General features: G+C 47.8%; 1 protein-coding gene across 6 annotated transcripts in view; it reads left to right on the top strand.

Annotated features, from left to right (window-relative positions):
• The window catches only part of LOC120999536 (zinc finger protein OZF-like), a 2,085,412-nt gene that overhangs the window by 58,156 nt on the left and 2,004,651 nt on the right, over positions 1-22,605 (top strand). For 3 of the 6 annotated variants that reach the window (XM_040430483.1, XM_040430499.1, XM_040430497.1), the window contains exon 1: positions 14,866-14,946. The exons of 2 other annotated variants lie outside the window; for them this stretch is intronic. The gene's annotated coding sequence lies outside the window, so the exon portion shown is untranslated. Of the gene's footprint in view, positions 1-14,865; positions 14,947-15,114; positions 15,130-22,605 lie in introns of those variants that run through there. One more of the 6 variants, XM_040430486.1, reaches the window with a different exon arrangement.

Here is a 22,605-nt window from a genome sequence, read left to right as displayed (position 1 = left end):
CGTGGTGGTTGGTGGGGGAGTGTGAACCGTGGTGGTTGGTGGGGGAGTGTGAACCGTGGTGGTTGGTGGGGGAGTGTGAACCGTGGTGGTTGGTGGGGGAGTGTGAACCGTGGTTGGTGGTGGGGGGGTGAACTGTGGTGGGGGGGTGAACCGTGGTCCTTGGTGGTGGTGGTGGGGGGGGTGAACTGCAGCATTTCTGCAACATGTCTGCACACCCATGGGCTGGATTCGCACAGTGCTGTGAATCTGATTACGGAGTTTGCTATGCTGGAAATGTGAATCCTGCTAATCAGAGGCTGCTGATGGCAAAGCCACAGCAGTGGCCGATTCTTGCTTTTCTGCTGCCCGAGGTGAAAAATTAAATGGCGCCGCCCCTTCCCACTCTCTGGACGGGAAGGGGAGAGTCTTGTGGCTGGCCCAGTGCCCCATACAGTATAACGTCTCCTTGTGGCTGCCCCCATACAGTATAACGGCTCTTTGTGGCTGCCCCCATACAGTATAACGTCTCCTTGTGGCTGCCCCCATACAGTATAATGGCTCTTTGTGGCTGCCCCCATACAGTATAACGGCTCTTTGTGGCTGCCCCCATACAGTATAACGGCTCTTTGTGGCTGCCCCCATACAGTATAACGGCTCTTTGTGGCTTCCCCCATACAGTATAACGGCTCTTTGTGGCTTCCCCCATACAGTATAACGGCTCTTTGTGGCCGCCCCCATACAGTATAACGGCTCTTTGTGGCCGCCCCCATACAGTATAACGGCTCTTTGTGGCCGCCCTCATACAGTATAACGTCTCCTTGTGGCTGCCCCCATACAGTATAACGTCTCCTTGTGGCTGCCCCCATACAGTATAACGGCTCTTTGTGGCTTCCCCCATACAGTATAACGGCTCTTTGTGGCTTCCCCCATACAGTATAACGGCTCTTTGTGGCCGCCCCCATACAGTATAACGGCTCTTTGTGGCCGCCCCCATACAGTGGAACATCTTGTGGCTGCCCCCATACAGTATAACGGCTCTTTGTGGCTGCCCCCATACAGTATAACGGCTCTTTGTGGCCCCCCATACAGTATAACGTCTCCTTGTGGCTGCCCCCATACAGTATAACGGCTCCTTGTGGCCGCCCCCATACAGTATAACATCTCCTTGTGGCTGCCCCCATACAGTATAACGGCTCTTTGTGGCTGCCCCCATACAGTATAACGGCTCTTTGTGGCTGCCCCCATACAGTATAACGGCTCTTTGTGGCTGCCCCCATACAGTATAACGGCTCTTTGTGGCTGCCCCCATACAGTATAACGTCTCCTTGTGGCTGCCCCCATACAGTATAACGTCTCCTTGTGGCTGCCCCCATACAGTATAACGGCTCCTTGTGGCCGCCCCCATACAGTATAACATCTCCTTGTGGCTGCCCCCATACAGTATAACGGCTCTTTGTGGCTGCCCCCATACAGTATAATGTCTCCTTGTGGCTGCCCCCATACAGTATAACGGCTCTTTGTGGCTGCCCCCATACAGTATAACGGCTCTTTGTGGCCGCCCCCATACAGTATAACGGCTCTTTGTGGCCGCCCCCATACAGTATAACGGCTCTTTGTGGCCGCCCCCATACAGTATAACGGCTCTTTGTGGCCGCCCCCATACAGTATAACGGCTCTTTGTGGCCGCCCCCATACAGTATAACGGCTCTTTGTGGCCGCCCCCATACAGTATAACCGCTCTTTGTGGCCGCCCCCATACAGTATAACGGCTCTTTGTGGCCGCCCCAAATGTTATTATTTTTTTTTATAAATGGGTATTTATTGCAATGAATTTCTTTAAGGGGTTTTCCCATCTCAGATAATGGGGGCATATTGCTAGGATATGCCCACATTATCTAATAGGTGCGGGTCCCACCGCTGGGACCTGCACCTTTATCGAGAACGGCGCCTTCCATTAATTTCTATTGGGCCACTGAGAATAGCCGAGAGCTGGCTTGGCTATTTTCATCGGGCCCATACAAATAAAATGGAGCATTGGTTGCGCATGCGCTCCCATTCACATCTGTGCTGAACAGCGCTTGGTGGTGGACGGACCCCTGGAAATCCACAGCGCTCCCCTCTTCGTTCTCCAGCGATGGGACCCGCACCTATCAGACAATGGGGGCATATCCTAGCGATATGCTCCCATTGTCTGTGATGGGAAAACCCCTTTAATGTCGTTATCGTGTGAATTTTTGATATTGCCCAACCCTAGACCACCATGGTGACTTCTCTCTGCAGAGTTTGACAGACATCTTATTTTCCTACTTTTCCATCATCCTCCCACCTTCTCAACACCCCGTCCTGCCACCTCTAATAGTTTCTGCTCTGCTCCCCAATACTATACTGCAGAAACAGTTCCCCTGAATATACTGGTACCACACAGTGCGCAAGTACAAAAATTACCCCCTTAACTTTAAGATCAGACCCCTGCATGTCAGAAAACCCTCCATGTATTAGACCTCAGACCAGACCTCTCAGCCCCAACCTCAAGACCCCCTTATATCAGACCCCCATATCAAAACCTCATTACACCTCTGGGCCCCCATTAGACCTACAGACCTCCATATCAGATTTCAGACTAGACCTCAGACCACACTCCGATTAGCCCTCCCCCAAACCAGACCTCAAGAGCCCATATCAGACCACTGTAAGACTTCTAGACCCCCTGCATATCGGACCTCCAGATATCCCATATCGGACCTCAAGAGGATAGATCATCAGTTTAAACAAAGTGCAGAACCCCTTTTAATACTGACCAACGATTCTGCCCTTTGATCAGTGCTCGTTTGCATTGGCCTTTCACACAGGTGGATGCAAACGATCACTGAATACTGAGCGATCCCGCCTCCTGCAGACTTCTCTATACTGTTGGTAGCGTGTCGCCCTGGTTACACCGTACAACCTACTGCCGACACCATAGAGAAGTCTGCAGGGTCCGGATGTTACAGCGTACGGTCAGTGCATACAGTACATGTACGGCCTCTGACACGGCCCGATTAGTGGTGACCAGCATTCATATGAACACTTGTTGCCCAATAATCCCTCCTTTTAATTGGGCCCTAAGGGTACATTGACACTAACAGGTTATCTGACGGATTTTATAACCAATTATTGTTCAAATGGCCGTTATCACACATCTTCTGTTACACACTGGAATTATTGGTCTAATTGGACAGAGATTGGTGACATAATCTGATGGTGTCAGGGCACTTTTCAGACCATTCCTTATCTACTTGTCCATGATCCACAATGATGGTCTTCAATCTGAGACCGGGCAGAATGCAGTTTCTGGTAATAGACTCTGGTGACGAGGGGTTACTTGATGGCCTCGGATCTTTTACTCAAAACCACTTGTTTTAATTTTTAACAGGCATTCTCTGAAGCAGATGTCAGCGTGACGGGAGAGACGGATGAAGAGCCTGTCTGCGCAGAGGGTTACCAAATGTTATTACATGTTATATATATTTTATGTAATTAAATTCTTTATTTAAAAAAAAAATTGTGTATTTTTATTGATAAAAAAAAGTAAATTTATAAAAAAAAAAAAAAAATAGCACATAGGGACTTTTAGATTTAGTTTACAATAACCAGAGGTCGCAATAACACCTGTACAAGCGTCATAGACGCCTGTTCAGGCCATTTTACTCCCTGGAAAAAGTCTAAGACGTACCAATGCGCCTTAGACTTCTCCCTGCTTTTCATCAGCATAGGGCGTGCTATGAACGGCACAGGCAGCGCAGCGATGCTGCCTGTGCCTGCAATAACCAATAGCAAAGCTCAAGACCGCAAGAAGCTTTGCTATTGGTTAGTATGGGCAGGCGCAGGAGCGATACAGGTCCTGCATCAGGGGAAGCCGGCGGGCGCTGGAAGGAGGAGGGGCTGGCTCCCGGATCATGTTTGAATATGGAGTTCCGAGCGCGCTGCACAAGGACCCTGGCGGCTGTGGAGCTAAAGACTGGGGCCGGACTTGAAGATGGACACAGAACAAGGTGACAGCAGTGTGTAACGTAACGATGTGTGTGATGTATGTAGTGCAGTGTGTGATCATCACACACATGTATACATCACATGCTGTACTACATACATCACACACATGTATACATCATACACTGCATCACACACATGTATACATCATACATACATCACACACATGTATACATCATACACTGCATCACACACATGTATACATCATACATAGCATCACACACATGTATACATCATACATACATCACACACATGTATACATCATACACTGCATCACACACATGTATACATCATACACTGCATCACACACATGTATACATCATACATAGCATCACACACATGTATACATCATACATAGCATCACACACATGTATACATCATACATAGCATCACACACATGTATGTGGTGCAGTATGTAGTGAATGCAGACAGGCTATTATAGCCGAGTGGTAAAGTACAGGGAAGATCCGCCTTATTGGACTGGACTTTATAACTTTGCTATAATAGCTTGATGTTATTTAGACCAGTAATGGTCCCCTGTAGGGATGAGCGAATTTCATGTTATGAAATTCATTTGCGCTTCGTTTGGTGGTAAAAGCAGAATAGCGTTATGGATTCTGTTACCACGGACCATAACGCAATTCTATGACGGAATGTCTTTAGAGGCATTCCGTTATTCATTCTGTCATAATAGAAGCCTATGGGCTGCATAACGGATCCGTTTCCGTTATGCAGTGGAGTCCTCTCCTGGTCCCGAGTCCTCTCCTGCATAACTGAGACAGGACGGATCCGTTATGCAGCCCATAGACTTCTATTATGACAGAATGAATAACTGAATGCCTCTAAAGACACTCCGTCATAGAATTGCGTTATGGTCCGTGGTAACAGAATCCATAATGCAATTCTGCTTTTACCACCAAACAAATTTCAAAATATGAAATTCGCTCAGCTCTAGTCCCCTGCATAAATCCCCAGCTCTTAGGCCCCGTTCACATCACCACTATTTATTTCTATTGTTCTGCTCATCTAATGGAGCAGAACAACGAAAATAACGGAAGCGCTGGATCGGGCATGTAAGGGTTTTTGTCATATGATCAGGACTCTGCAGGATGGGAAAGTGTAGTATAATTTTTTCCATCCTGCAAAGTCGAACAAAAAACATGTAGGCTAACTTATTTAATTTTTTTACAAAAAAAAAAAAAGGTAACAGATGCCACAGTATGGAGTCTGTGTGAGGCGTCTGTTAATGTATATACAATTTTTGTGTGTACGTTAAATATACGGCAAAAAATTTATGTGAACCAGGGCTTACTGACAGGGAAGAAGCTGAACATGCCCCGCTTACTATGATGGATCCGTTCAGATTCCTTCCACGAGCCTGTCTTTTTACCAGACCAAAAAAGTGCTGCATACAAGGCTTTTTTGTCTAGTCTTTAGTAGGGATCGACCGATTATCGGTTTTGTAGATATTCAGGATTTTGATAGTTATCGGCATTAGAGTTGAGCGAACACCTGGATGTTCGGGTTCGAGAAGTTCGGCCGAACTTCCCGGAAATGTTCGGGTTCGGGATCCGAACCCGACCTTCGTCCCGAACCCCATTGAAGTCAATGGGGACCCAAACTTTTCGGCACTAAAAAGGCTGTAAAACAGCCCAGAAAAGAGCTAGAGGGCTGCAAAAGGCAGCAACATGTAGGTAAATCCCATGCAAACAAATGTGGATAGGGAAATGAATTTAAAAAAAAATAATAAAAAAATTAACCAATATCAATTGGACAGAGGTCCCATAGCAGAGAATCGGGCTTCATGTCATAGCAGAGAATCAGGCTTCACGTCACCCACCACTGGAACAGGCCACTGTCACACATTTAGGCCCAGGCACCCAGACAGAGGAGAGGTTCATTCAACTTTGGGTTGCCCCGCAATATAATGGTAAAATGAAAATAAAAATAGGATTGAATGAGGAAGTGCCCTGGAGTACAATAATATATGGTTAAGGGGAGGTAGTTAATGTCTAATCTGCACAAGGGATGGACAGGTCCTGTGGGATCCATGCCTGGTTCATTTTTATGAACGTCAGCTTGTCCACATTGGCTGTAGACAGGCGGCTGCGTTTGTCTGTAATGACTCCCCCTGCCGTGCTGAATACACGTTCAGACAAAACGCTGGCCGCCGGGCAGGCCAGCACCTCCAAGGCATAAAAGGCTAGCTCTGGCCACGTGGACAATTTGGAGACCCAGAAGTTGAATGGGGCCGAACCATCAGTCAGTACGTGGAGGGGTGTGCACAGGTACTGTTCCACCATGTTAGTGAAATGTTGCCTCCTGCTAACACGTTCCGTATCAGGTGGTGGTGCAGTTAGCTGTGGCGTGGTGACAAAACTTTTCCACATCTCTGCCATGCTAACCCTGCCCTCAGAGGAGCTGGCCGTGACACAGCTGCGTTGGCGACCTCTTGCTCCTCCTCTGCCTTCGCCTTGGGCTTCCACTGGTTCCCCTGTGACATCTGGGAATGCTCTCAGTAGCGCGTCTACCAACGTGCGCTTGTACTCGCACATCTTCCTATCACGCTCCAGTGTAGGAAGTAAGGTGGGCACATTGTCTTTGTACCGGGGATCCAGCAGGGTGGCAACCCAGTAGTCCGCACGCGTTAAAATGTGAGCAACTCTGCTGTCGTTGCGCAGGACTGCAGCATGTAGTCACTCATGTGTGCCAGGCTGCCCAGAGGTAAGGACAAGCTGTCCTCTGTGGGAGGCGTATCGTCATCGTCCTGCGTTTCCCCCCAGCCACGCACCAGTGATGGGCCCGAGCTGCGTTGGGTGCCACCCCGCTGTGAACATGCTTCATCCTCATCCACCTCCTCCTCATCCTCCAGTAGTGGGCCCTGTCTGGCCACATTTGTACCTGGCCTCTGCTGTTGCAAAAAACCTCCCTCTGAGTCACTTCGAAGAGACTGGCCTGAAAGTGCTAAAAATGACCCCTCTTCCTCCTCTTCCTCCTGGGCCACCTCCTCTTCGATCATCGCCCTGTTTTCTCAAGGAGACATAGAAGTGGTATTGTAACGCTGATAACGGCGTCATCGCCACTGGCCATGTTGGTGGAGTACTCGAAACAGCGCAACAGGGCACACAGGCAGGGCCAGATTAACGTAGGGGCTGATGGAGCTGCAGCTCCAGGCCCCTACCATAAAATAGGCCCATCCGCCAGCCAAAAGGCCGTCGGGAGCTAAAAGTCCTCTGTTGTCAGCTGTCACACAGCACAGACACTGCAGAGACGCTCACCTGACGCTGGCAGCAGGGAGGGGAGGGACTCGGGAGGAGCGTAATATGATCCTAGAGTGGAAGCTGCTTCTGCCCCCTCCCCTCCCACCAACCAATCAGAGCTGAGGCAAGGCAAGCACTAGCAGCTCTGAGCCGTCGGAGTAGTACAGGGAGTCTAAGGATAGAAATGAATGGAATGAGTCTCAGGTTAAAAGAATCTAAAGATCCGATCAGTTAGAGACTCATTCGATTCTTTGAGTTAAAAGAGCCGTGAGTCAGAGTCTAGAACAGGTTACACTGAGGCTGTCAGGAGTCTAGAACAGGTTACACTGAGGCTGTCAGATTGGAGAACAAGTTACACTAATATGATTAAGGGACAGGAGCAGAGAGATAAGAGAAGTGACAGATGACACAGAGTTTAGATTACAGGTTGAATTAACCCTTTAGGATCAAATTGGCTTCTCAGGAGATATATATGTTAAAGGCATCTCATTCAGTAGCTATATAACTAAGGCTACTTTCACACTAGCGTCGGGGCTCCGCTCGTGAGCTCCGTTTGAAGGGGCTCACAAGCGGCCCCGAACGCATCCGTCCAGCCCTAATGCATTCTGAGTGGACGCGGATCCGCTCAGAATGCATCAGTCTGGCACCGTTCGGCCTCCGTTCCACTCAGCAAGCGGACACCTGAACGCTGCTTGCAGCGTTCGGGTGTCCGCCTGGCCGTGCGGAGTCAAACAGATCCGTCCAGACTTACAATGTAAGTCAATGGGGACGGATCCGTTTGAAGTTGACACAATATGGCTCAATCTTCAAACGGATCCGTCCCCCATTGACTTTCAATGTAAAGTCTGGACGGATCCGTTCAGGCTACTTTCACACTTAGAATTTTTTCTACGTTATAATGCAGACGGATCCATTCTGAACGGATACAAACGTCTGCATTATAGGAGTGGATCCGTCTGTGCAGACATCAGACGGACCCGCTCTGAACGGCAGTGTGAAAGTAGCCTAAGGGTGGGTTCACATCTCCTTTATGGATTCCGTTAAGTGGGGACTGTGGGGACTATTTTATTATCAGCCAGTGACTGTGTTACTGTAATACTGTTATCAATTCAGCACATAGTTTTCCCTGTGCGTGCATTCACATTTCACTTCACTTGGTTCGTTGTACTACTGTCAGTGTCAGACTGTTGTCACTGTGGGTAACAATGCACAACAGACAACAATGCACACCACAGTGACAGCTCCTGAGTCCTGTCCTGAGTCCTCCTGTCCGGCGTCAGCCTCAGCTTCCCTTCACTATCACTATAATCAATCACTCTTCCTGATCCTGACTCACTCATTAGAGAGCTGAAGAGCCGACTGAGTCAGCAGCAGCAAGTGAATCGAATGGATAGCATCTGCGCATGCGCACCGGCACCTAGAGTCTTCGGTTCACTTGCGAGTCAGCTCAGCAGTCAGTGACTCAGCAAGTGAACCGAAGATCCGATTCATGAATCGGTTCATTTGAAAGATCCGAACTTCCCATCACTACTGAGGTCATATCCGGCGGGCCGCGGCATTACAGGAACAGCACCAGCTGCTCTGACGTCCTGCCGCCGGATATACGTCACAGGATATCCGGCGGCAGGACGTCAGAGCAGCTGGTGCGGTTCCTGTAATGCCGGCCCGCCGGATATGACCTCAGTGCGCCCGCGGTTATTCCTCCTGCACGCTGCGCTGTGTACAACCTGCTCAGCAGTTTCGACCAGCACACGGCCCACAGCGCTCAGCCACACCAGCCCGCGAGACAGCAGGAGCTTCTGGAGCAGGGCAGGTATCAGATAAACTCATCCAGTTGGAAGGGAGGGCAATCATAGTGCTGTTATGATTTATGGACACAGCTCTCAGCATGCTTAGCCAGCCTTCTATCTGGCTGTTTCTGAGCCTGTGGACTGTGACTCTCAAGAAGCACAGCCAGATAGAAGGCTGGCTAAGCATGCTGAGAGCTGTGTCCATAAATCATAACAGCACTATGAAAATTACTGTTTCTAGCTGCTGTTGTCCACAGTCCACAGCAGCTAGAAAACAGTAATCTTCATAGTGATGTTAAATGATCAGTATAGTGTCAGGAAAACAAAGCGGTTTTCCTGATACTATAGTGCCCCTCCCGTGGTCCCCCTCCATGTTGCCAAGATAGACGCCAAATGAAGGGGTAGTTGCAGGAACAAAATACTTTAATTAAGTGTAATTAAGACACTGAGTGCAGTTCCATAAAAAGGCCCAGCAAAATCCTCAGCACCAGGCCCATGATGCTCTTAATCCGGCCCTGCACACAGGTCTCGCATGGAGGCCCAGTCATTGGTGGTGAAGTGGTGCTGTTCCGCAGTGCGACTGACCCGTGCGTGCTGCAGCTGAAACTCCACTATGGCTTGCTGCTGCTCGTACAGTCTGTCCAGCATGTGCAAGGTGGAGTTCCACCTGGTGGGCACGTCGCATATGAGGCGGTGAGCGGGAAGGCTGAAGTTACGCTGTAGCGCAGACAGGCGAGCAGCGGCAGGATGTGAACGCCGGAAGTGCGAACAGACGGCCCGCACTTTATGCAGCAGCTCTGACATGTCGGGGTAGTTGCGAATGAACTTCTGCACCACTAAATTCAGCACATGTGCCAGGCAAGGGATGTGCGTCAAAACGGCTAGTCCCAGAGCTGCAACGAGATTTTGCCCATTATCGCACACCATGGGGCCGGGCTTGAGGCTCACCGGCAGCAACCACTCGTCGGTCTGTTGTTCTATACCCCGCCACAACTCCTGTGCGGTGTGGGGCCTGTCCCCCAAACATATGAGTTTCAGAATGGCCTGCTGACGTTTACCCCGTGCTGTGCTGAAGTTGGTGGTGAAGGTGTGTGGCTGACTGGATGAGCAGGTGGAAGAAGAGGAGGAGGAAGCTAAGTAGGAGGAGACAGGAGGCAAAGAATGTTGCCCTGCGATCCTTGGCGGCGGAAGGACGTGCGCCAAACAGCTCTCCGCCTGGGGCCCAGCCGCCACTACATTTACCCAGTGTGCAGTTAGGGAGATATAGCGTCCCTGGCCGTGCTTACTGGTCCACGTATCTGTGGTTAGGTGGACCTTGCCACAGATGGCGTTGCGCAGTGCACACTTGATTTTATCGGACACTTGGTTGTGCAGGGAAGGCACGGCTCTCTTGGAGAAGTAGTGGCGGCTGGGAACAACATACTGTGGGATAGCAAGTGACATGAGCAGTTTGAAGCTGTGTGTGTCCACCAGCCTAAATGACAGCATTTCATAGGCCAGTAGTTTAGAAATGCTGGCATTCAGGGCAAGGGATCGAGGTGGCTAGGTGGGAATTTACGCTTTCTCTCAAATGTTTGTGAGATGGAGAGCTGAACGCTGCCGTGTGACATGGTTGAGATGCTTGGTGACGCAGGTGGTGGTGTTGGTGGTACATCCCATGTTTGCTGGGCGGCAGGTGCCAACGTTCCTCCAGAGGCGGAGGAAGAGGCCGAGGCTGCAGCAGCAGAAGAGGCCGAGGCGGCGGCAGCAGCAGAAGAGGCCGAGGCGGCAGCAGCAGAAGAGGTAGCAGGGGGAGCCTGAGTGACTTCCTTGTTTTAAGGTGTTTACTCCACTGCAGTTCATGCTTTGCATGCAGGTGCCTGGTCATGCAGGTTGTGCTAAGGTTCAGAACGTTAATGCCTCGCTTCAGGCTCTGATGGCACAGCGTGCAAACCACTCGGGTCTTGTCGTCAGCACATTGTTTGAAGAAGTGCCATGCCAGGGAACTCCTTGAAGCTGCCTTTGGGGTGCTCGGTACCAGATGGCGGCGATCAGTAGCAGGCGGAGTCTCTTGGCGGCGGGTGTTCTGATTTTGCCCACTGCTCCCTCTTTTGCTACACTGTTGGCTCGGTCTCACCACTGCCTCTTCCTCCGAACTCTGAAAGTCAGTGGCTCGACCTTCATTCCATGTGGGGTCTAGGACCTCATCGTCTTCCACCCAGTCTTGATCCCTGACCTCCTGTTCAGTCTGCACACTGCAGAAAGACGCAGCAGTTGGCACCTGTGTTTCGTCATCATCAGAGACGTGCTGAGGTGGTATTCCCATGTCCTCATCATCAGGAAACATAAGTGGTTGTGCGTTAGTGCATTCTATCTCTTCCACCCCTGGGGAAGGGCTAGGTGGATGCCCTTGGGAAACCCTGGCAGCAGAGTCTTCAAACAGCATAAAAGACTGCTGCATAACTTGAGGCTCAGACAGTTTCCCTGATATGCATGGGGGTGATGTGACAGACCGATGGGCTTGGTTTTCATGCGCCATCTGTGCGCTTTCTGCAGAAGACTGGGTGGGAGATAATGTGAACGTGCTGGATGCACTGTCGGCCACCCAATTGACTAATGCCTGTACCTGCTCAGGCCTTACCATCCTTAGAACGGCATTGGGCCCCACCAAATATCCCTGTAAATTCTGGCGGCTACTGGGACCTGAGGTAGTTGGTACACTAGGACGTGTGGCTGTGGCAGAACGGCCACGTCCTCTCCCAGCACCAGAGGGTCCACTAACACCACCACGACCATGTCCGCGTCCCTTACTAGATGTTTTCCTCATTGTTCCCGTTCACCACAATTTTGAAAATGGCAAATTTGGGAATAGTTTTTCAACCCAGAACAAAAACTGTGCTTTTACGGTCACTACAAATAACTTGACCAGCTAAAACAGTACTGATTTGGAGGAATATAAATGTCAGGGCTATTTTTTAGGCGCTGGGTGACAGGCTCAACTTGCCCCTGATGTAGTATATGGCCAAAAAAATAACCACACTGTTGATGGTTAAATGCACTTGGGTGACACAGGCTCAGCCTGCACTAGATGTAGTATATGGCCAAAAAATAACCAGACTGTTGATGGTTAAATGCACTTTGGTGACACAGGCTCAGCCTGCACCTGATGTAGTATATGGCCAAAAAATAACCAGACTGTTGATGGTTAAATGCACTTCGGTGACACAGGCTCAGCCTGCACCTGATGTAGGATATAGCAAAAAATAACCACACTATTGATGGTTAAATGCACTTGGTGATAGCTTGTGCTGGCGCACCACAAGCCACAAAATGGCCGCCGATCACCCCAGAAAAAAGTGATATAAAAAACGCTCTGGGCAGCCTAAAAAAAGTGAGATCGATCACTGAATTAAGTCTTTTGGAGGAGTTAATCTGCCTAATCTCGCCCTAACGTCGCAGCTGCAACCTCTCCCTACGCTTGTATCAGCAGAGTGACGTGCAGCGCTACGTGACCCAAGCTTATATAGAGGCTGGGTCACATGCTGCACTGGCCAATCACAGCCATGCCAATAGTAGGCAAGGCTGTGATGGCCTCTTGGGGCAAATAGTATGATGCTTGTTGATTGGCTGCTTTGCAGCCTTTCAAAAAGCGCCGTACACCGAACCCGGACTTTTACGAAAATGTTCGGGTTCGGGTCCGTGTCACGGACACCCCAAAACTATACAGTTCGGGTTCGCTCATCCCTAATCGGCATCTATTTTGCCAATATTCCGATAACGTATGGGGAACACAGATCGCGCTGCTCTCCGTGTTCCCTCCCCCTGTGCTGCTGCTGCCGCCATTGAAGAGGCAGATGGGAAGAGGAGGGGCGGGGCTGTGGCCACTGCGCCACCAATGAAGATAAATCTCTCATTAATTCATATACAGGAGGCAGGAGCTGGCTGCAGAATCACATAGCGGCTCCCAACCTCTATGAGTGGTAGCTGCGATCCGCGGTAGTTAACCCTTCAGGTGCCGCGGATCGCAGCTACCGCTCATAGAGGTCGGGAGACGGCTATGTGATTCTGCAGCCAGCTCCCGCCTCCTGTATATGAATAAATGAGAGACTTATCTTCATTGGTGGCGCAGTGCTCCCCCCCAGTATTAAAACATTGGTTTGCGCAGTCTAGCCCCCCCCCCCCCCAGTATTAAGGGTCCCCTCCTCCGGTTACCATGGCAGCCAGGATGCTATTGAAGACCTGGCTGCCATGGTAAGCTCCATGCTGCTGTGTGCACAAAGCACAGATCAGCAGGGACAGTGTGAGGTCCTATTCCCCCTGACACAAAGTTTGCTGCTAAACTGCTTTTAGATCTTTGTGTCAGTTGTTTCTGTGATGTAGTGAAATATAATTACGCGCACTTCATACGTTTCAAAGGCTTTTACAATGAAACAGGAAAAGGTCCTTCTGGAGTCCAGGATATAGTCACTTCTATGTAATCTGGCTGTATCCCATCACTCAGAGGGACCTCTCCTACATGACTCCTTCTCAGTATATAATAGATGGAGATGGTCCTTCTGGAGTCCAGGAAATAGTCACTTCTATGTAATCTGGCTGTATCCCATCACTCAGAGGGACCTCTCCTACATGACACCTTCTCAGTATATAATAGATGGAGATGGTCCTTCTGGAGTCCAGGAAATAGTCACTTCTATGTAATCTGGCTGTATCCCATGACTCAGAGGGACCTCTCCTACATGACACCTTCTCAGTATGTAATAGATGGAGAAGGTCCTTCTGGAGTCTGGGAAATAGTAATTTCTATATCAGCTGGCTAAATCCCATGACTCAGAGGGACCTCTCCTACATGACACCTTCTCAGTATGTAATAGATGGAGAAGGTCCTTCTGGAGTCTGGGAAATAGGAAAAAACTATAAAAACTTTATTATCCACCGTTCACCTGTGTTACTTTAGTCAATGCTACAAAGTGAAAGAAAATAATAATAATAATGTCACCGAAGCTTTACCAGAATGGTTCTTGTGGAGAGAATGGGATTCACTGTAAGGCTAAATACTATGATAGATCAGGTCCAGGACAATAGGAGAATAAATGGTCCCTGAAGATTATAGGAAATAGACGGCTGCTATAGAGCTGGCCATTAGTGAGGACCAGGTCCTTCTGAGTCATGGGAAATAGCCAATTCACTGTCACATGGCTAAATACTGTATCTATGCAGGACCTCACCACTAGGGGGCAAAAAGGTCCTTACCAGTTATGGGAAATAGACAGCTGCTGCAGAGCCGGCTAAATCCCATGACTGGGGAGGACCAGCCATATACAACCCAAACACCTACCTACAACACAGGCCCCCAGTCTTAGCATAAAATGCAATACACTGGGGGGCAGTGTACAATCCCTCACATACAAACCTGCCACACAGCCCCCATATACGGGCAGATACTCCCTTCCCTCAGCATGCTCCCAGCACGTTCACAGTAGAAAATCACACTAAAGACCGCACATGTGCTACACAGCGGCCCCACATCTCCGTGTGCAGCCCTCACAGCACGTCCCCGGCAGTTTCAGTACAAAATAAGTCTATTAGGGTCCGCGAGAAGTCTTCTGCAGCGCTGCAGGATTCATTAGTTCGCTTCATGTCATGGCGCATGTGAAAGAAAGAGCGCGCTGCACTGTGCTGTTTACGGTGCCACGTGATGTTGTGACGTCGGCAGGTCCTTAACCGATATAGTATCCTCTTCCAGAAGCACATGCTGTAACATGGCTCCTCCCACACAGGATCACATGGTCATGACTTCTCAGGTCCTTTGCCACTCTCTCTAGTCTGCAGTAGAGCCTGACTCCTCCCACACAGGATCACCTCGGCGAGGTAACGTGGCTCTGAGATCGGTGATGGTGATAAGTGAGGTTCAGGTAAGTGTCCTGTGTGTTGGGCTGCGGGGCGTCCTCTCCATGTTCTGTGCGGTCTCCTGTGCGGGTCAGGATTAGGGACAGGTTTACAGTCAGGGAGGTTTCTAGAACAACTTGGGGGCGGAGCTACATCCTCTCAGAAGCCCATACATTCTAGGTGCGCACATGTTGTGTCCAGCAGGGCAGGTAGGTGTGTAGTCACCGCCAGTGTCTGTCAGGATTACTGGGGCAGAGGGGGCATTAACCCCTTCACCGCCAGCTCTCTCGGCCAGGCACAGTCAGCCTCCGCCAGCACTCAGCCCACTAGGCACTAGGCTAGCCCAGGGACTGACTAAGGGACAGGAGCAGCACCTGGGTCTATCTGAGTGTAATCTATATGTACAGGTATATACATAGTCATCTTCCTGTGTATTATAGTATATACTGTGCTGGTATAACCTGGGTCTATCTGAGTGTAATCTATATGTACAGGTATATACATAGTCATCCTCCTGTGTATTATAGTATATACTATGCTGGTATAACCTGGGTCTATCTGAGTGTCATCTATATGTACAGGTATATACATAGTCATCCTCCTGTGTATTATAGTATATACTGTGCTGGTATAACCTGGGTATATCTGAGTGTAATCTATATGTACAGTTATATACATAGTCATCCTCCTGTGTATTATAGTATAGACTATGCTGGTATAACCTGGGTCTATCTGAGTGTAATCTATATGTACAGGTGTATACATAGTCATCCTCCTGTGTATTATAGTATAGACTATGCTGGTATAACCTGGGTCTATCTGAGTGTAATCTATATGTACAGGTATATACATAGTCATCCTCCTGTGTATTATAGTATATACTATGCTGGTATAACCTGGGTCTATCTGAGTGTCATCTATATGTACAGGTATATACATAGTCATCCTCCTGTGTATTATAGTATATACTGTGCTGGTATAACCTGGGTCTATCTGAGTGTAATCTATATGTACAGGTGTATACATAGTCATCCTCCTGTGTATTATAGTATATACTGTGCTGGTATAACCTGGGTCTATCTGAGTGTAATCTATATGTACAGGTGTATACATAGTCATCCTCCTGTGTATTATAGTATATACTATGCTGGTATAACCTGGGTCTATCTGAGTGTAATCTATATGTACAGGTATATACATAGTCATCTTCCTGTGTATTATAGTATAGACTATGCTGGTATAACCTGGGTCTATCTGAGTATAATCTATATGTACAGGTATATACATAGTCATCCTCCTGTGTATTATAGTATATACTATGCTGGTATAACCTGGGTCTATCTGAGTGTAATCTATATGTACAGGTATATACATAGTCATCCTCCTGTGTATTATAGTATAGACTATGCTGGTATAACCTGGGTCTATCTGAGTATAATCTATATGTACAGGTATATACATAGTCATCCTCCTGTGTATTATAGTATATACTGTGCTGGTATAACCTGGGTCTATCTGAGTGTAATCTATATGTACAGGTGTATACATAGTCATCCTCCTGTGTATTATAGTATATACTGTGCTGGTATAACCTGGGAATATCTGAGTGTAATCTATATGTACAGGTATATACATAGTCATCCTCCTGTGTATTATAGTATATACTATGCTGGTATAACCTGGGTCTATCTGAGTGTAATCTATATGTACAGGTATATACATAGTCATCCTCCTGTGTATTATAGTATAGACTATGCTGGTATAACCTGGGTCTATCTGAGTATAATCTATATGTACAGGTATATACATAGTCATCCTCCTGTGTATTATAGTATATACTGTGCTGGTATAACCTGGGTCTATCTGAGTGTAATCTATATGTACAGGTGTATACATAGTCATCCTCCTGTGTATTATAGTATATACTGTGCTGGTATAACCTGGGAATATCTGAGTGTAATCTATATGTACAGGTATATACATAGTCATCCTCCTGTGTATTATAGTATATACTATGCTGGTATAACCTGGGTCTATCTGAGTGTAATCTATATGTACAGGTATATACATAGTCATCCTCCTGTGTATTATAGTATATACTATGCTGGTATAACCTGGGTATATCTGAGTGTATACAAACTAAGAAGACAGGTTGGCATTAGCAGGAGGTGCTTCAAACCCACATGCAGTTGTGCATATATATAGGGGAGCAAATCCTGCACTTGTGGCCCGTTGCTAATGGCAATCCCCAGCAAAATGCATACAATAGAGGATGCCCGCGGCGAACCACAAGTACCACAATAGACATCCTACACAAGGTAACAAGTGCGGATGTGATAATTAATATAACAATATAACAAAACAATAACAAACACAGGTGCACTCTGCAGAATCACTAATTCCTCAAACTGATTTTAAAATTGAGAGATTAGTCAACATGTCCTACGGTGTAGAACATGTCTAAGCCCGGACACCACGACAAGGTTTCTCAAGTAGCCCGGGACCCTACACTCTCCTACCTGAGCCGTATGGGCGATACCAGGAGCCAAATTACAGTAGCATAAGGCCGACTCACAAACAACTCACCAGTTACCTCCAGCATGTGGCCATGCTTGCAATGGGAGGAGTCTGAGTCCCACTCAAGACTTGCTGATATGTCCCAGGCCTCACAGGTGCACCTAAATGTGACCTGTAGATGGAAAACAGGCACATTTAAATAGGAGTTTATACACCTCCAGAAATCTATATATACAAACTAAGAAGACAGGTTGGCATTAGCAGGAGCCGGGCTACTTGAGAAACCTTGTCGTGGTGTCCGGTCTTAGACATGTTCTACACCGTAGGACATGTTGACTAATCTCTCAATTTTTAAATCAGTTTGAGGATTTAGTGATTCTGCAGAGTGCACCTGTGTTTGTTATTGTTTTGTTATATCTGAGTGTAATCTATATGTACAGGTATATACATAGTCATCCTCCTGTGTATTATAGTATATACTATGCTGGTATAACCTGGGTCTATCTGAGTGTAATCTATATGTACAGGTGTATACATAGTCATCCTCCTGTGTATTATAGTATATACTGTGCTGGTATAACCTGGGTCTATCTGAGTATAATCTATATGTACAGGTATATACATAGTCATCCTCCTGTGTATTATAGTGTATATACTGTGCTGGTATAACCTGGGTCTATCTGAGTATAATCTATATGTACAGGTATATACATAGTCATCCTCCTGTGTATTATAGTATATACTATGCTGGTATAACCTGGGCATCTCCTGTATATACATGGAGGACATAATCAAAGCTTTTGCGGAAACCCAAACTGTCCTGTATTTCGCTCGCGCTCCGGTTTTCCGTGTGTAATCCACAGCTGATTCCATACGGTTTTCCATGTGGAGAAGCCCAGCCTGAGTGTAATCCAGAACCAGCAGTGGATGAGATTAGACCGATCTCCTCTATATTGGGCTCTTTTCTCTATGTGGATATTGACCGGCCGTGCAGATTTATAAATTCTTAGCTTGTCAGGTTTTGGTGGTTTTTTTTCCGTTCCCCAGAGGCAGTTATAGGTGTTGTCGGCCGTTTATATTGATAAGCGGTTGTCAGGATCGGTCATCAGTATCTGATCGGCGGGAACTGATACCCGGCAGCCCCGACTATCAGCGGTTGGAAGAGGAGATGATGCTCCAGTGTGAGCGCCGCTTCCTCGTCAGTACACCGCACGTTGTCTCCTGTGGAGCGGTGGCATAGTGTAATTACTGCTACAAGTATGTATTGTAGTATCGGGCATGCTGTAGTATTGAAGTATTATGTGCCACTGTCCCTGGTACAATGTCCTCCTTTATGGGGTTGTGGAAGTGACCGCCCGACGTGTGACTGAGAATTACTAAAAGCTCATTCCCTTTGCTGGTTCTGTACAACGCTGCAGATTTACCGCACAGAAATCCGCAAAGTAAATCTGCAGCTGACCAGTCACGTGTGAACCCCGCCTTATACTGCACTGCAGCCGTTCTCTATGTGCTATATGGCGGAATTATTTCTGTACTGTGCGATGGACGAAGGTTTCTTATTCATTAGTTTCTTCACATAATTTGTATTTTTTGTATTTTGTTAATGAATTATGAGAACTTTTCCCAGTGATAAAATAAATTGCACTGAGCGGAAATCGGCTGAACGCGGTATGACCACAGAAATGACGGGCACACGGCATCAAAGTGGGTAGGAGTGTGATTTGAAGGGTTAAATGACTTTGGACCACTGACCAGCATACATGTTCGTATATGACTGCATTCCTAAGGAAAATTATATTTTAACCCCTTCTCGCCCAGTGGCGTACATGTACAGCGCAGCATGACGTAACGTGCCATACAGCTACGTTCCGGTGATCGGACAGGTGAACTGCGATAGAGGGGAGGAGGCTTCGCTGAGTAACGCTGGGGGGGGGGTCACTTTGAGCAGCAAACATCGCCCCTGGGACCTTACAAACCCCGTTTCCATATGGTGTAAACTTCATTTTTGGAACATTGCAGCTACAGAAGGGGCAGAAAAAGGTCCGGTGTGTTATCTGTGTGTGACCTACAAGGCGGTATAACAGCGAGACAGGACTGAGGCTGGTGACAGACGGCCTGTAAGAGTTAGGAAACCGTCACCAGTCTACTCTAGAATTGGTATTTATTCTATACATAAATAGCAAATTTACACTATTTAAAATTTCTAACTTTTATGCAATTTAATAACGCATGTTTTCTGTCATATTTAAAATATAACTCAGCCAAAATTGGCGCATTATCAGCGCTCTGCATCTCCAGTATTACATTGGCCGATCAGCACCACGATTATCAGCACAATGTTCTGCTGATGGATCCAGGGCCCACATAGGAGATAACAGAGCAGGAATATCTGCTGGGATAGTGCTGAGGGGGCAAACAATCCAGGATACACAGAGCCCTGATAAACGTGATATAGACTGATATGAGGCAAATACACTGACTCCCTGATCACTGCACCAGCAGGCTCTGGCTGAGCACCAAACACAGGGAGAACACAGGAGAGTTTGGCCTTGTACGTCATCATACCTCTCGGAGTCCTGACACCGGATTGTGACCTCTTGTCCGGCAGTCACCTCCTCACCTCTCATGTCGGCAGCCGGTTCCGCAGTCAGAAGAATGCCGCCACGCTGCACTGTAAGTGATCCCATTAGCCCGGTGCAGGGATCAGAGCTCTGCTGTCCGTCCGCCGCTCCTTATCAGCTTGTCCCCAGACATCAGTGCCTTCTCACCGGCTGCTCTCCCGTCTCCATGGATCTTTCCTCGGCCAGACACTACTCAGCCTACACAGTCAGGGATCTGGAGCGGCATGGAGAAGCAGCGCGCCGATATTGGCCAATGAGCAGCCTCCCTCCCTAATAAAAAGCTCCTTCCTCGCGGCCTACCCTCCACCTGCCAGTAAGGAGCTTTGCTATTGGACGCTTTGGGTAACAGCAGTATTACTGTGCTGCCCATGAGATTCACAGCGTGCAGTGCGCTGGTTAACTACATGAAAAGCCGTAATGTATATTCATACGCAACAGCCTATTTTCAAAGCGTAAAATTTCATAAACCGGCGTCTATGACGCTTGTACAGACGTTACTGCGACCTCTGATCAGAACCATCTGTGGCAGGCGCAGCACTATGAAGTGCCTTATGCGCTGTGGCATTAGAAGAATTTTGGTATCTCTGACTTTTAGTCTAACCAGACTGTCTATTAATCTGTGATTCCTCTAGCGCCGTTCTATGGAAACAGTAGGTTTAACCCCATAATGACTTAAAACGTACCGGTACGTCCTAAGTTTAAATCGCGATTGCGGTGCGTCGGGGGTTAATCACAACAGGATGTCCGCTAAAATCATTCAGCGGGCATCCTGTCACAACGCCGGGGGGGTCCCGTGACGCCCCGTGTCGGCGATCGCCGCAAACCGCAGGTCAATTCAGACCTGCGGTTTGCGGCTTTTACCTGGTGCAGTGGGCGGAGGTGCCATTGGGTCCCCATGCGGCTTTAGGGGGAACCCGATGGCATGGTAGGCAGCGTGATGCCTAAGGAAGGCATCGCGCTGCCTTCCGGTGAAGAGCCTGTGAGATCCAGCCCCCTGGATCTCACAGGCCCCGGAAGCTGTATGAGTAATACACACAGTATTACTCATACAGCCAATGCATTCCAATACAGAAGTATTGGAATGCATTGTAAAAGGGATTAGACCCCCAAAAGTTAAAGTCCCAAAGTGGGACAAAAAATTAAGTAAAAGAAAAAATTGAAAAAATAAAGTCCCCCCAAAATTAAAAGTTTCAAGTAAAAATAAACAAAAACGTCATTTTAAACTAATTTCACACTTGTGACAGATAAGTAGGTAGACGTTCCTGAATACTAATAAATTCACAGCCTGATGAACGGACGGCAATGACGCAACAAATGGACGCAAAATTCTGTCCAAGTACGTACTCACATTAGCAGTGAGGTCGCCTATGCCCGAGACAATGGGTCTACCCTTCAACACCGGTCCAGGTTTGTGCAGCTTGGGCAGACTATAAATGTAGCTACAACCGGGGATTTGGGAAGCAGATATTCCAATTCATTTTTGCTAATTAATCTGTCCTCAAAGGCCTTATTCAGCAGAGTCGCAAGCTCAAGCCTGAATATAGAGGTAGGGTTAGTTGAGAGGTGCTTATAGGTCTTGGTGTCCTCAAGTAAACGGAGGCACATGGAACGATAGTCCTCCTGCTCCATCACGACAATATTGCCTCCTTTGTCGGAGGGCTTGATAACAATAGACGTGTCCCTCTCAAGTTCCTCCAAAGACTGTCTCTCACTTGATGTCAGGTTGTCCCTTCCCAAAGGTATATCCTCTAGTTTTTGGAGGTCCCGTGTTACTACATATAGGAAGGTATCGATTGGGGTACTATCACTGACCGGGGGGAATATTTTTGATGGATTCCTCAGATCCGTAAACGGACCATCCCCTATCATTCTCTCTCCCTCTTCTGATAGTGCTGCCAAAATGTGAACATCCTGAAGATCCTCTACCTCAATACCTAGCTCCTGACATCTTCTTCTGTCGTGAATTTTAAAAAACTTTTTCCATTTAAGTCTCCGCCGTGCAAAAAGACCGCGATGGGCTCGAATGCCGCACCGCCATACGCAAACTCGTACATGTCACGGTTTGAAGATAAATATGTTTACAACAATGATCTATTTAAAGTCCACTGCATTTTCTGGCGAAGATTCGTCGATGTTTTGCGTGTGGCGGGGCGGCATTCGATCCCTTCGCGACTTTGCAGACTATCTGAACTCTGTTTGGTCCGAGCTTCAGTTTACTCTGCATTTTAATAATCATGAAATTAATTTTCTGGACACCCTGGTCATTACGGGTTGGTTGAAACTGACTTGTATATTAAAAAGACCGACAGAAATTCTCTCCTTCATTTCTCTAGTTTTCATCCCCCTATGGTTAAAAAAAAGCGTTACCGCACTCTGAATTCCAGAGGGTGCGCAGGATTGTTTCTGATGTGGGTGTAAAAGAGAACCGCGATTTGAGGACCGAGGGTATCCCGCCACACTGCTGGGTAATGAGAGGAGTAAGGTTACCTCTTTGGCTCCAAAACAGGAGCCAAGGGGGTCGCGTATTCCATTCGTTACCAAATACCA

Source organism: Bufo bufo, chromosome 4, assembly GCF_905171765.1.
Source record: "Bufo bufo chromosome 4, aBufBuf1.1, whole genome shotgun sequence".
NCBI lineage: Eukaryota > Metazoa > Chordata > Amphibia > Anura > Bufonidae > Bufo > Bufo bufo.
This window is presented reverse-complemented; position numbering and strand designations above follow the sequence as displayed.